Source organism: Chelonia mydas, chromosome 7, assembly GCF_015237465.2.
Source record: "Chelonia mydas isolate rCheMyd1 chromosome 7, rCheMyd1.pri.v2, whole genome shotgun sequence".
Taxonomy (NCBI): domain Eukaryota; kingdom Metazoa; phylum Chordata; order Testudines; family Cheloniidae; genus Chelonia; species Chelonia mydas.
In genome coordinates, this window is record NC_057853.1 from 82,732,352 (window position 1) to 82,747,860 (window position 15,509).

Genomic DNA, 15,509 nt, shown 5'->3' on the forward strand with positions numbered 1-15,509 from the left:
GGAGGGAGGGTACAATTCCATTAGATTTCTCCGCTCCAAAGGCGCTTTTGCATGGTACCATTTGCCTGCAGGCAATGATAAAGCTACTGATTAAATTTTAAAGGGACTGTCTTTGTACCAAAGGAGAGCTGGAGCAGGAGGGGATATATTATTTAAGTGAGGGACTGTGTGTTTTCCACCACAGCAGCAGCTGTGGGATTGCTGGGCTGCACACACTGCAGCAGAGTCAAAGAGGCAAGTGCCCCGAGACAAGCATTACGCTGAATAATATATGCTTGAATCACCCATTTATTGCACCCTCTGATTGTAACTTTAACAAGGCACAGTTTTACAGCCAATATTCTGGAAAAGAGTAATATTTTTAATGGCAAGCTGAATATCCAGCAATAGAATGAGGATCACCTGAGTTTCTCACCTCATCCATCAGAGGACTAAATAGATTTTCCACATAAAAATACAGATCACATGGTGCTAGAAAAAGATGCAGCTGTAAATGTCCCAAATTCATTTCAACGGATAAAAATATCTAAGGAGTAGGAATTCATGTGGTAAAATGGCTAACAATGATCAATTTTACACCTGTTTGGGAAGTTCTTCATCGTGGCTACATTTGTGGATATGCTAATGGCACCTGTCAGGTACTCCACTGCAGTTGAGTTTTCTACATGTTGTGTTCAGTGCCCAGGTTTTCTAAGCAACTTTAGAAAAAACAAAATTAAAATTCTAAAAGAATTTCCAATGGGTGAAAGCCTGGGCCCACTGAAGTAAATGGTGAAATTCCCAGAACATGTTCCTGTATATTTTATTAATTTCAAAATGTCTTTGAAATTGAAAAAATATTGACCATCTCTATTTCCAAGGGATAAATCACCTACATTTAAAACTCAATTGCCAGTGGAAAAAGGTATCATGTGAACACTCTATGTGGTATGGAGAAGTGGCTCACTCTGGTTTATGAAACATTCCATTTAGATGGGAGGCGGGGGATTGGTCTTATTTTGGAGCCAGAAAAATAGTTCAGATATTGTTGTCATCTTGATTATAATCAAACCCAAAAAGGAGGACAGTAGAATGTCATTGTTCCATTATCATTTCTCCAGAGTTGTTCTTCAGTGCAACAACTACTTAGAATCTTTTCAGTTTTGGTAAATGTTGTATTTTCCCCAGCAATCACAAAGAGAAGCTGCTGAAAGAACTGGGTAATACACTTCTTAAAGAGCTGCTGACATCTCATGGGAAACTTTTACATTTAGAAAGAATTCTCCCCACATGTAGTGTATTTTCTGTGGTTCTTAAACTCACTTTAGTATACAGGAACATTTGCATGAAAATAGCATCTTAAGGGTTTCTTATGGGTGACTTGCAATATATTTTTAATTTAATTATAGTTGTGTGTGAACATCCCAGGTTGCTGGGTTACAAGGAGAATGCAGCACATAACCTACTGCAAATATTTTCTTTTCGTGTTAGGTACCCTAACTGCCTAGATCTCCAGATGCTATTCAGAATGGCACTCCTGGATGCATTAATCTGGTGTCATTATGACTCCCTCAAGCCAAGAAGCTGTCTTATTAAGGAGAAGGAAAGTGACTTTTTTAATGGTTTGATTATTTGGGATTCTAAAAATATACTTATCCTTCCTCCCTATCTGCCTGCACCTTAAGAAGAAGAACAAGTCTTACACTTACCGATTATGAACTATCACAAATACCCCTTCTTGTACTTGCCCTTTCCTTAAAAGCTTGAAAAAACAGATAGAATTTGCTGTATGGCAGAGGTTAGTAGACTCCATTGGACTGAGAAGGGAAAGCAAGTTCTAAACAAGTGGCCCTATGTATATAAAATGCCCTTTCCCACAAGCCCCTTGTGTTTAAACTAAGGGACTGGCCGCTCAAGTACCTTAGCTGATCTGAAGTATTATATAAGGAGAAAGGTGATCTCCTAGGATAGCTAGGTCCCAAACTATTTAGAACTGTATTAATTCAATATCTTAAATTGCACCTGGAAATATTGCACCTGGAAATTGCGCCAATGCAGATCACAACAGAGCTTCAGTGTACTTCATTCAGAAAAAAGTGCCACACACGTGGGCTGCCAAATTGTATACTGGCTGAAGTTTCTAAATGACTTTCAGATATACTGTCATGTAGAGTGCATGCCAATAAAGAAAAGGCTGCTACTTGGTAGCCAAGCCTTCTTTGCCAAACCTGTCTCACAAATGGCATGCAAACCCCCAACAAAGGAATCCAATTCTTCTGCTTGTTTCCCACCAGCAAATAAGCATTATTTCAGTCATGTCTGAATTGAGTCTCAACCAGCTAGTCCTCATCCAATCCACAGGCACTGGATAAATCATTCAGCTGCACCAACTGGATGCTCATCTGACAATAATGCTCATCTCATCTTAGATAAGGTAGCCTATATTTCTTCACTGAATCACAAGTCATAAACCAAACTTCTCCTAGCATCTCAGAACTTTAATGACAGCCACGGATGAAAATCAAGAAGAGACTACTATGTTTTTTCCCTAAACATGGCTCTGTTGCTCTGGAGATGGAAAGCTATGTCTAAAGCTGTCGGCAGGTGGGTGTGAATCTGAGTGAGAGAATCCAGGGGCATCATACACGTAGGGGAGGTGAGTGGATCAGCAGGAAAGTGATGTAATTTACTCTTAGATTCCATCTAGACTTAGACACCTCTGGATCAGGCCCTGTTACCAAATATAAAGAGCCTTCACTAACTGGATTATTCATCGTGCAGGCAGCTCTGCAGACTGAAATTTCACAGATGCTGTGATAGGGGAGAAGAAACCTTTCTTCATCTCCTACACAGCCACTGGTTCAGATTTCAACCATACTTTATACCATAGTCAGTCAAGCTTGGAACTAACCTTCCATCATGGTTGCTCCAGCCATCTTCCCTTCCGATTCACCCATTGACTTCTAGGGGTCACACTATTGATGGCGATGGGCAAAAGATGATGACTGTTTTACCAGACTACCAATAGAATACCACAATGAGCCACTGCCCTTTGCTTTAAAAAATAATAATTAAACATCATTGTAAAACTGAAAGTTATGGTAAACAATGGCATTTACCAGACCAGGCCCTCCCATCCCCCAAAAGGCGAAGTCCATGTTCCAGAGAATTTCCATATAACTGTTACAATAGTGAATGCTTGGAGCAGGAGCTGCCAGTCTATGACTTCAGGAGAACTGAAACAAAATAGTGATAAGTTAAAATGATAATCTTCAGCGAAATCCGGCATTAATTAATGTACCACCTTTGACCCTGAAGGCCACTACAAACTATGCAGAGGAATCGCTTCACCTGCCAGTAAAACAGTCTCCACTGAGGCAGATCTCAGGAACTCTGTGAAGGCATGCAATGAGACTAGATATCAGTTTAGCAAGAGAGGTAGAGAAGAGTAAAGAATCTCATAGTAACTTCTTGAGGAAACAAATAGGTTAACTGTCTGTACCCCACAGTGGCATTTGGGAATGTAATTACAACAGGGCTGAGGTTTTTGAAACCACCTAAGTCATCCAGATGAATCGTCTAGGTGGTTTTGAAAATCTCCGCCCATAAAGCATTTGTCCAGGACACTGGAGCCAATGCCTCTCTCTTCCTGTGAAAAGTACCATACGATTTATTTTAAACAGATGCCACAGCGTATTTAATAACTACAAGTGGTCAGGGCTTCTATTTTATGTCCCATCCAAAATACTACATCATGCCTTCAACAGAACAGTGCCTGCTAGTATCATGATGGACCTTCACTTCAGAAGTGATTCAGAGGGAAGATGACAGTAAGTCACCAAACGCCAATTCTAGCAGCACCCTTGCCTTTTGTTGGAAGCATCCTACCCAAGAATAAACCAGGCCTGACGCTGCTTAGCTCACCAGCACTGACAAGATGACATCCTGAGGTGGCACACAGGAAGACTTTTAAAATTAAGATCTATTAATGAATGCCCCACTTACCCCAGCTATTTGGGGTAACCTTAGGTTAGGGTCACCTTTAAGCAACTCCTAAGTTGTTATTTTCATGCAAACATTTGTGTATGTAAAAGACAGAACAGAATAATGGAAATGTGGAAAGAAAATTCATTCTAAGTAGAAAGTTTTTCCATGAGAGATCAGCAGCTTTTTAATAAGCCTATTCCCTGGTTCATCAGCTGCTGTCTGTTATTGCAAGGGAAAGGGGAAAGAAATGAAAGAAAAAGAGAAAAAGAAGGCAACTCACAAGGTGGCTGATCATGTGACTCCAAAACACGATTTTATGTAGCCAAAATTAATCATATGACCCCAGTTTTACGGCTGGTGCCTGAAGACTGCCAGAGGATCCAGCCCATGAGATGTTAGATTCTCTCTCATCTCTGCTTCATCAAAGATATCAGACTTCCAGAGTACTTGAAAGACCATGGTTAATTAAATCAATAAACCACAAGTGAAAATCTGGCCCCAGGCCACATTTTTACAAACATGTTCAGGATGTTGCATTAACAGCTGTTATTGTATCTGTATGGGGGAGAGCGGGCAAGAAGAGACAAGGAGAAGGAGAGGAGCTGCTGAATGAACAGCGCAAATCAACTGATTTTCAATTAACAGCTCAAATAAAAATGAAATGCTTTTAGTACTCAACCTCCAAAGTCCCAATACTCTTAAATAAGACAGGTACCTGGCCATTCTATAGATCCATTAAATCAACTTCTTTGTTTTAAGCAAAACTGAACCAGGCTTATTTAACAAGCTCTTCTTCACACAGGGAGTTATCATTTCAGTATATAGGAAGTGCTGTGTAGTGATGCTGGCAGAAGATATGTCTCTCGGACTAGAAATCACTGAAGCAGTTTCTCCTCAGCATTAGAGAGTTAAGAGATAAGCAGCATCCATGAGATTCAAATTGGGGTTCACACCTTCCAACCCCATCTATGTAGTGATTACATATGTACTGGTGTCATAGTTATAGGGCAAACTGCCTTGTAGACTCCTTTTAGTCCTCCCCTTGGCAGAACCATGTGGTTCTACCACTCTAGGGCTGGATCTTTGGGTGGCACCTCCAGGGAACTGTGAACAGAAAGGTTTCAGAGTAGCAGCCATGTTAGTCTGTATCCGCAAAAAGAAAAGGAGGACTTGTGGCACCTTAGAGACTAACAAATTTGTTTGAGCATAAGCTTTCGTGAGCTACAGCTCACTTCATCGGATGCATGCAGTGGAAAATACATTGGGGAGATTTATATACTGTGACAAAAGTTCCTGCTTTACCTCGGTGAGTCTTGTGCTTATTGGCGGATTTGCTCGCCTTGGAGCTTTACAGCAGCCCTCAGCTTGGCCGTTTTTCTGAATTCACAGTCCAGGTCAACTCCTCCTGTCCTCTGTCAATCTGTTTCTTCACTTCAGCAGGTGGGTATTGTAGTTGTAAGAATTATTTCACATTTGGGGACAATGTATACCTTCAAATCAGCGGCACTGCTATGAGTACCCGCATGGCCCCACAGTATGCCAACATTTTTATGGCTGACTTAGAACAACGCTTCCTCAGCTCTCGTCCCCTAATGCCCCTACTCTACTTGCGCTACACTGATGACATCATCATCATCTCGACCCATGGAAAAGAAGCCCTGAGGAATTCCACCATGATTTCAACAATTTCCATCCCAACATCAATCTCAGCCTGGACCAGTCCACACAAGAGATCCACTTCCTGGACACTACGGTGATAATAAGCGATGGTCACATAAACACCACCCTACCACCATAAACATAAACACCAGAAACCTACTGACCGCTATTCCTACCTACATGCCTCCAGCTTTCATCCAGACCACACCACATGATCCATTGTCTTCAGCCAAGCTCTACAATACAACCGCATTTGCTCCAACCCCTCAGACAGAGACAAACACCTACAAGATCTCTATCAAGCATTCTTACAACTACAATACCCACCTGCCGATGTGAAGAAACAGATTGACAGAGCCAGAAGAGTACCCAGAAGTCACCTACTACAGGACAGGCCCAACAAAGAAAATAACAGAACGCCACTAGCCATCACCTTCAGCCCCCAACTAAAACCTCTCCAACGCATCATCAAGGATCTACAACCTATCCTGAAGGACGACCCATCACCCTCACAGATCTTGGGAGACAGGCCAATCCTTGCTTACAGACAGCCCCCCAACCTGAAGCAAATACTCACCAGCAATCACACACCACACAACAGAACCACTAACCCAAGAACCTATCCTTGCAACAAAGCCCGTTGCCAACTGTGTCCACATATCTATTTAGGGGACACCATCGTAGGGCCTAATCACATCAGCCACACTATCAGAGGCTCGTTCACCTGCACATCCACCAATGTGATATATGCCATCATGTGCCAGCAATGCCCCTCTGCCATGTACATTGGTCAAACTGGACATCTCTACGTAAAAGAATAAATGGACACAAATCAGACATCAAGAATTATAACATTAAAAAAAACAGTCGGAGAACACTTCAATCTCTCTGGTCACTCGATTACAGACCTAAAAGTGCAATTCTTCAACAAAAAAACTTCAAAAACAGACTCCAACAAGAGACTGTTGAATTGGAATTAATTTGCAAACTGGATACAATTAACTTCGGCTTGAATAAAGACTGGGAGTGGATGGGTCATTACACAAAGTAAAACTATTTCCCCATGTTTATTCCCCTCCCCCTGCTGTTCCTCAGACGTTCTTGTCAACTGCTAGAAATGGCCCACCTTGATTATCACTACAAAAGGTTCCCGCCCACCCCCCTGTTGGTAATAGCTCACCTTAAGTGATCACTCTCCTTACGGTGTGTATGGTAACACCCATTGTTTCATGTTCTCTGTGTATACAAATCTCCCCACTGTATTTTCCACTGCATGCATCCGATGAAGTGAGCTGTAGCTCAGAAAGCTTATGCTCAAATAAATTTGTTAGTCTCTAAGGTGCCACAAGTTCTCCTTTTCTTTTTGTGAACAGAAAGTTGATTAAAGTGACTCAAAGACAGCATCTTCAAAACAAGGCATTGTTTATTCATTCACCCAGAGGTACAAAGCACACAGAGCAAAGGGTACAAAGGTCCACCTCTACCTCTAGGGATAAGCAAATGGTGCCCAGCTGCTGTCTCTCTCTCTTTCTGTGGATATGTCTACGCGGCAATTGAAGGTGCCACTGCAGCTCACGTAGAGACACCCAAGGCAGTTTTATCTAGCTAGCTCAGATACAGAGGAGGGAAGCCGCAGCAGCAGACACTTCACTGCAGACTAGTCCTGCGAGTAATTAGGCAAGGTTCTGGGTGGGCTTGCACAGTCCGGGCTGAAGCACATGCAGCTGCAGCTTCACCACTGCATTACCAGAGCTAGCTAGACTGAAACTAAGTTGGGTGTGTCTACATGAGCTGCAATCACCCCCATTGATTGTAGTGTAGGCATACTCTGGGTCTCCTTGCATGCCTGTCAGCTCTCATAACACTCCCTGAGCAACCTCTCGCTACTCACTCAAACCCCCATCCCTTTTCTAGACCCAGGATCCTTTCATGGTGCAGGAGCCTCCTTTGATCCTAGGCTTACCCTTGGGAAGAATAAACTATTCCAGCCTAGATGGAGCCAGGTAGGGTGTACTTCCCAATAAACAGCTTCCCCCCACTCTGATCTCTCTCATTGTTTTGCCTTTCCTGCTTCATTCCTCTAACAACCCCTTTTCATCTAACTCCATAGCAAGTAACCCATCAGAAACACACAGAGGCCTGAACTGTAGTCATAAAAAAATTATTATTTCCAGTTCATCACAGTTGGTTTCAAGGAGACTCCTGTGTTTACCCTTAGATGCCAGATTTCTTGGGAATGCCAAAGGTTTTGCTTATGCACCACAAAGGAGGAGTAAAAGGAGGATTGGCAGTGTTCAGCCACATAATCATAGGCATTGTCTCACCTGATTTCAACATACTCTTTTCTAAGACAGGACACAAATCTGCAGGACTGCCCTGGATGGAAGCATACCAGAGCTAATTCTCGTCTGTCGAGTATGACTGAGTTAAGCATACAAAAGTTGTTACTTCTTCATCTGATCTAAATTTAAAGCACTTAAGCAAACGGAGTCCAAAACCTGAAGTTACTATTTATCATTTCCTCCTGCCTCAGAATTTCTACATTCTGATTCTTCTAGTCCACTGCTTGTGAGATCTGTGTATGTTCAAGCAATGACCCCTCCTGCTTGATTTCACACATATTCATGTCCAGTCTAAGGCTATTTGTGCTTTGTCTAAGAACCCTCCCCATCCCGATCAGTCTGTGATACATCCAAGTTCATTTTTAAGGGCTAGTCTACACTGGCAGCCCTTTAACATGGCTTGTATAGTCACGGCAGAGTGCTGGGAGAGAGCTTTCCTAGCCCTCTAAAAAAACCACCTCCATGAGAGGTGTGGCTCCAAGTGCTGGTGCACTGTTTACATTGGGGTTTACAGCACTGAAACTTGCTGCGCTCCGGGCGGTGTTTTTTCACATCCCTGAGCGAGAAAGTTGCAGTGCTGTAAATTGCCAGTGTAGAAAAGCCCTTAGTCCTCTTCATGTTTAGCTTGAGGTACTTCTTCAAATCAGTCTAAGGCCTGGTCTACACTGGGGGGGAGAGGGGGATCGATCTAAGATACACAACTTCAGCTACGAGAATAGCGTAGCTGAAGTCGACATACCTTAGATCGACTTAGAATCACTTACTTCGCGTCCTCGCGGCGCGGGACCGATGGCCGCCGCTCCCCTGTCGACTCTGCTTCCGCCTCTCGCCGGGGTGGAGTTCCGGAGTCGATGGCAGAGCGATCATGGATCGATTTATCGCGTCTACACTAGATGCGATAAATCAATCCCCAATAGATCGATCACTACCCGCCAATCCGGCGGGTAGTGTAAACATGGCCTAAGAGTCTTCTATGTCCAATGTAAGACTCCTGTGTGGAATCAAGGCACTTTTGTGTTCAGTCTGAAGCATTTCCCCACATTCAAAATTATGTTTGAGCCATACCTCTCTTGATATATAAATAGGGAAAGCAATCATTATAGAAAAGGCATATTTCAATAAAGGCCATAAATCATATCTAATTCTCCCAAAGCCTGTTGGCTTTCTTTCCTAGGATATTCTCTCTCCCCGTCCCCCGGCCAATGATGGGTGTCATTCTCATGGTAGAAGTATTTTGAAAATACATTTTCAATTCTCCTAAAAATAATCAGTGTCTAATGCTCTCTCTCCTAGCATACCTAGTGTGACTCCTTGTGCTATTCATACCTGTCCTTAGCACAAAAACCATTTGTTAAAGACTGGGATGCAACTACTGAGACAGATTTTTCCTTTGCAAAAATGCTGATTGAAGAAAAGCAGGATTATCGTTTATTTTTAAAAGCTTTAATAAAATACAAACAAACTTAAGACTATAGGTGAAAGCTCATCCTACGTAACGGCATGGTACTAAAATTTTGGAAAATAGTTCCAAGTCTCACCCACAACCAATGTAGTTAGAAATATAAACTATGAAACTGAAGGGCGGGGTGGGGCAGAGGGGAGGCGGAGAACGCAACAGGTTCAGGATACAAATAACTACTTCTCATCTGCCCCCATCCTTATATTCTTAGTGATGTTCATTGTTAGCTCAACGTACTAACTCAGCCTTGGCTTCATATGCACTATGAAACATGTCATTAATATGAAACACAGACACAAACTGGGAGCATGTGGGCAGTGACTGTCTCACACAGAGAGAATAACCTTTTGCATTTAGCACCTTCTAGGGATTCCATTGTGCTTCACAAACCATGCATCTAGAGCAGTGGTTCTCAGCCAGGAGTACACAGAGGTCTTCCAGAGGGTACATCAGCTCAGCTAGATATTTGCCTAGTTTTACAACGGACTACATAAAAAGCACTAGCAAAGTCAGTACAAACTAAACTTTCATACAATGACTTGTTTATACTGCTCTATATACTATACACTGAAATGTAAATACAGTATTTATATTCCAATAAATTTATTATATAATTATATGTTAAAAATGAGAAAGTAGGCACTTTTTCAGTAATAGTGTGCTTGATACATTTTTATTTTTATGTCTGATTTTGTAAGCAAGTAGTTTTTAAGTAAGGTGAAACTTGGCGGTATGCAAGACACATCAGAGTCCTGAAAGGGGTACAGTAGTCTAGAAAGGTTGTGAACCACTGACCTAGAGCACCAAGGAAGTACTAACAAATCCATAAATAGTCTCTTGTCAATATATATTCATGCAGGAATTGTGAATATCATAGCAGTGGGCAACCTGGGAACAGTAGGCTTTGCCAGTGAAGACAGCAGCATTCCCCCCCAACTTATTCCACTGCATCGTCTGCTAACTGGGGAGATCAAAGTCATTCAAAAGACTCATCCCCTAGTTGCCATCCCCCAAAGGGCTCTTCTACATAGTGACCTTTCTGTCAAGAATGAGAAATATGCCACTCAGCCTGGAGAGGAAAGAGCCACACACTCTGTACTAGTGTGTTGCTGCTCACCCATCCCACTGGTGGGCACATCTGATTTCCCATGTGACCAGAGGGAAAGTCTCTTCAGGGTCCTGGTGGGTTGCTACCACTGCAAGTTATATTACACTACATCAGAGGGCCTTGTTCTCCACATGCCAACTCTTTTTCCACTTCAGAAACGATACAGTGAAATGGGATGTGCTGTAATTATTATTTTAGGTCTCAAAACCAGGAGGGACAGAGAAGGCTAAAAAATGTCACACAGACTTCTTGCAAACATGACACAAACTGGCTTGGGGGCAAATTAGCACAACTGGAAGAATTTGCTTGGTCTCATCAAAGTAATGAAATGTGATATCTGCCGGAGAAGGCAAAGGCAGGAACACGTCCCGCTTTGCGGTAGTACCAACACCCTTTAGACAAATGACTCCCTAGTTTATTTCAAACTAACCGTGGATGCAGTGTGTTTTATAGGATAGGGATAGAATAGATCTGTAGCCATATAAATAGATTCATTTATGGGAGAAGAAAGCACAGAAGTCTTTTTTTTCTCCCCTTTCCCCCCTCCCCATGAGGTATTGCTATTATCATTTATTTAGTACCCATGGTATAATACTGTAGGCTCATTGTAGAATAGAAGAATAAAGGGCCCTGCTCCAAAGCATTCATAGCCTACTTAGACAAAATACAAGGGGAGGTTGGGCTGTAACAGAAATCACTGTGACTGAAGAGAGAAGTGTAGCATGGGTCATGTTAGAGTCAGGACTTTTGCTTAAACTGGACTTTCTTTTGCATTCTTTCCTCTCTCATTTAGAGAGCTCAGGTTTACAAGCCTCCTGGAACCAGGTCTTGGCCCCAAACTCCAATCCCTTTTTGCCAGTCTGGCAGCACAGAGGCCATGGGGTGGTCTCCTACCACGGCTGTTGAAGATTCTCCTAACAATGTTTAGCTATCTTAATCAGCTGTCAGCCATCTGCTTCTCCCTGGTGTAGGCTGCCTTCCCGAGTGGAGAGAGGGACTAGCTGGGAAAGGGTAGAATCAGTCACTTATGAACTCCAGTGATCTCTGGCAAGCAGGGTGATCCTAAGGGGTTCCTTAACTGGCCCTTAGCACAACTTAGAACAGCTCAGTCCTCTCTTTGTGCCAACAAGCAGAAAGGTGGCTTAAACCACCTGTTCTTTACACACACACACACACCCACACACACACCCCTTTGAGATCCTGCACCAAGTACAGTGCAGCCAGACCCAAGGACCTGGCCCTGTATAGGAGAGTGAAATAGAGTGGTGCTTTAGTCTCAAGTCTAGCTTTATTTAGGATATTACAGTTATGGAAACAGGTCTGTTGGATTAGATGTATGTATAATCACAAAGCTGAGTCTGCCTAGAAAGTTCAGTCTCAGCTTTGATCTCCAAAGACAGACCAGCTCAGAGCTCAAACTTTCTGATGTGATCTGTTCTCCCTCTTCTCTTTCTAAGGGTTCCTGTTGGCAGGTATAATGGTCTATGATGTATATAACTTGGCTTTTAGATGCATTAAACTCAATTATAAATTATCAGCCTTTACCAGGGTTAACACCTGCCTCTCACAAGTGCACCCTTTCTCTGCCTGCAATCTCTCAGTTCTTTTCAGTGGGATGGCACCCACCTTCGGCCGACGGATCTCAGCAGGTTTTCAGTGATTCAGTCCTCTGAGCAAGTCGCCTACACATTCTCCCTTTCCAAGGTACACTGTCTAACCAAGTCTATCTCAAAGCCTTCAGTAATGTCCTGTAGTCCTCCCCGGGCTCCGGTCCTCAGTCTGACCAACAGGGCCTATCTCAGTATCCTAGCTGGCCAGCTAACATATGAAGGTTCCCACTCTGGGGTGAAGCAGCACCCTCAGGGCTTCCTCTCTGGAAGCTTCTTTACCTGTCCTTTAGTTCTCTGACCTCAGCTCTCCAGCTGGGTCAGTCTAGATCAGCCCCTTCCCAGGGGTTATAGTTCCACAGATAGTCCCTTCCCTGGGCCTGTCTTAAATGAGTCCTGGCAGCCCAGAAGCTATTCCCTTGCTTCCCTGGTCCCTGCCAGCAACTACCTACCTCTTGCTCCCTCAGTCCCTGCTAACAGACTGATCTAGCCAGGCCCTTTCTACACCTGCAGCCAGCAAGGAACACCTCTTACTCCCCCAGTCCCTACAAACAGACTACACTCACGCTGGTCCTGCAGCTCCTTTTATATGAGCCTCCTGAGCCCTCATTGGCTGCTCCCTGCAGCCTCTCTGATTGGCTGCTTCCCTTCAGCCACTCTAACCCACTTGGAGGACTGCTCCACTGTTTCTTTCCTGGGATGGGTGTGGCAGGATCCTGAGGCCTCCAGCAAGGGACCACAACTCCACCCCCTCACACACCCTCATAAAAACAGCTCCATAGAATACTCAACAAGCATGGCTCCTAAAAAGGGCATTACCAAGAGACACAACTATGTAAATTGTAAAGGAATGATTCAGGGTTGTGTCATTATTGGCCTGGTTCCATATGTCCATGTCCTGATCACTCACGTGACTGCGCTGACGTCGCCTCCTCGCCCGGTATCGCTCTGCCAGGTTCTGGTGCTGCATATACTCTGGATAATGCGTGTGGTGTGTAATATGTGCTCCTAATTGCCAAAGTGAGCTGAGCGGCCTCCATGCTTGCCTTGGTATGGCGTCCGCACAGAAAAAAGGCGCGAAACGATCGTCTGCCATTGCTCTGACGGAGGGAGGGGCGACTGACGACATGGCTTACAGGGTTGGCTTACAGGGAATTAAAATCAACAAAGGGGGTGGCCTTACATCAATGAGTATTTCAGGCAGGACTTCAGGGAGGGTTCCAATAAGAAATGGTGCACCTAAGTAATTGTTCTTATTGGAACAAGCAGGTTGGTCTGGCCTCTGATTGATACATGGCTAGATTTACCTCGCTGCACCTTCTCTGTGAGTGACTGCAGTGTGACCTAGAGGAATGAGTCCCCTAGACGGGGGTGTGGGGGAAGCAAATGAGTACAAAACAAATCTGGTCTATTTCTTGTTTTGATCCACTCCATCTAGCTTTTACATCTTTGGCTGGCAGCAGACGGTGCAGAAGGACTGCAAGCCATCCATATCTCATGGCTGCTCGGCAGAAGACGGTGCAGTAGGACTGCTAGCCATCCTCATCTCTTGCCTGCCTGGCAGAAGATGGTACAGTAGGACTGCTAGCAATCCGTATCACCTGCCTGCTCACTATAAGATGGTTCAATAGGACTGACTGCAGGACTAAAGAGAATGACCTGGTCAAGTCACTCCAAATTTAGTCCCTGCGCCCATGTCTGCCCAGGCGCTCCTGGCCGACGTGGCCAGGAGCACCTCGGACATGACGATGACGGCTACCAGTCCTACTGTACCGTCTGCTGCCACAAGGCAATGGGTTGATGCTGCTGTGTAGCAATGCAGTACCACGTCTGCCAGCACCCAGGAGACATACGGTGACGGTTACCTGAGCGGGCTCCACGCTTGCCGTGGTATGGCGTCTGCACAGGTAACTCAGGAAAAAAGGCACGAAACAATTGTCTGCCCTTGCTTTCACGGAGGGAGGGAGGGAACGGGGGCCTGACGATATGTACCCAGAACCACCCGCGACAATGTTTTAGCCCCATCAGGCATTGGGATCTCAACCCAGAATTCCAATGGGCAACGGAGACTGCGGGAACTGTGGGATAGCTACCCACAGTGCAACACTCCGGAAGTCGACTCTAGCCTTGGTACTGTGGAAGCACTCCGCCGAGTTAATGCACTTAATGCACTTAGAGCATTTTCTGTGGGGACACACACACTCAAATATATAAAACCGCTTTCTAAAAAACCGACTTCTATAAATTCGACCTAATTTCGTAGTGTAGACATACCCTAATACAGTCTGAAGTCTGTAACTCTCCATTATGGAATCCACAATTGCAGCATTCAGGGAAATCAAAACAAGGTGCTAGACACTAAAACAATGACTTCTCTTTTTCTTTGGGATTGAGTAGATCTGAATTATTTTAACATGGAGGTGTTAATGCTTTCATCCAAGAGGAGCTCTCTTCTCGGCCCCTCTAATTATGGAAGGGGTTTTCCCCCAGCTGACATGGCCTCACAACTTCCTGCTAATGCAGCTGTTGCTATCACTAACAAAGAGAAATTTACTTCACCACCCAAATGGACAAGTGGCCTCCTAATGTCTTTAAAAAGACTGTTTGGAGGAAATGTTGAGTTTGCAGCCAATGCATATACAGTAATATAGAATTATTTGATATGTATTGTTTTAATTTGGTTACATGCTTTTAAGGACATTTTCCTGAAGCAGAGCAGTTAAGTTTCATATATTAACACAACTACATTTTGATGGGCTAACAAGGAAAGAATGCTTCCTTCCCTCCCACTTACCATTTCTTTTTGTTTGGTAGGTGCCTCTCACACCCTACGTTCGCTGTTTTCAAGATCTGACCATCATTAGCAACTATATAGAGAACATCACACTCCTAGTCTTGAGTTACTCCTAGTCTTTACCTAGAGATAATGGTATTTCTCCCTCACCATTACTATTTAATGTAGATCTCATAGAGGTTACATACATGCTGTATTTTTTAACCTATGCAGCAAATGTAATGGCTGTAATTCTACTTTGAGAGTTATATCAATGGGAAACGCACTTGAAGAATGAAACGGGACTCTGAGGACCTATCAAAACAAAACAAAGACATACAAGCCTCCTCCATGCCCAGAAATCCACGATGGTTCATCTGATACCATCAGTCCCCCTTGACAGATCTCTTGTTGGTGGGGCAAGCTGTAGTTCAAAATTCCATGTCACAAGCTGGGATCATATGCAAATGCTGTTACTGCAGTACAGATTTGGAAGGGGTTGCAGAGCTAAAGATACCATGCCAAGACAAGACCTTTGTAAAAAACAGATGATCATTTTGGTGTCCTGGACAATTTTCCTCATTCCCTCAAATTT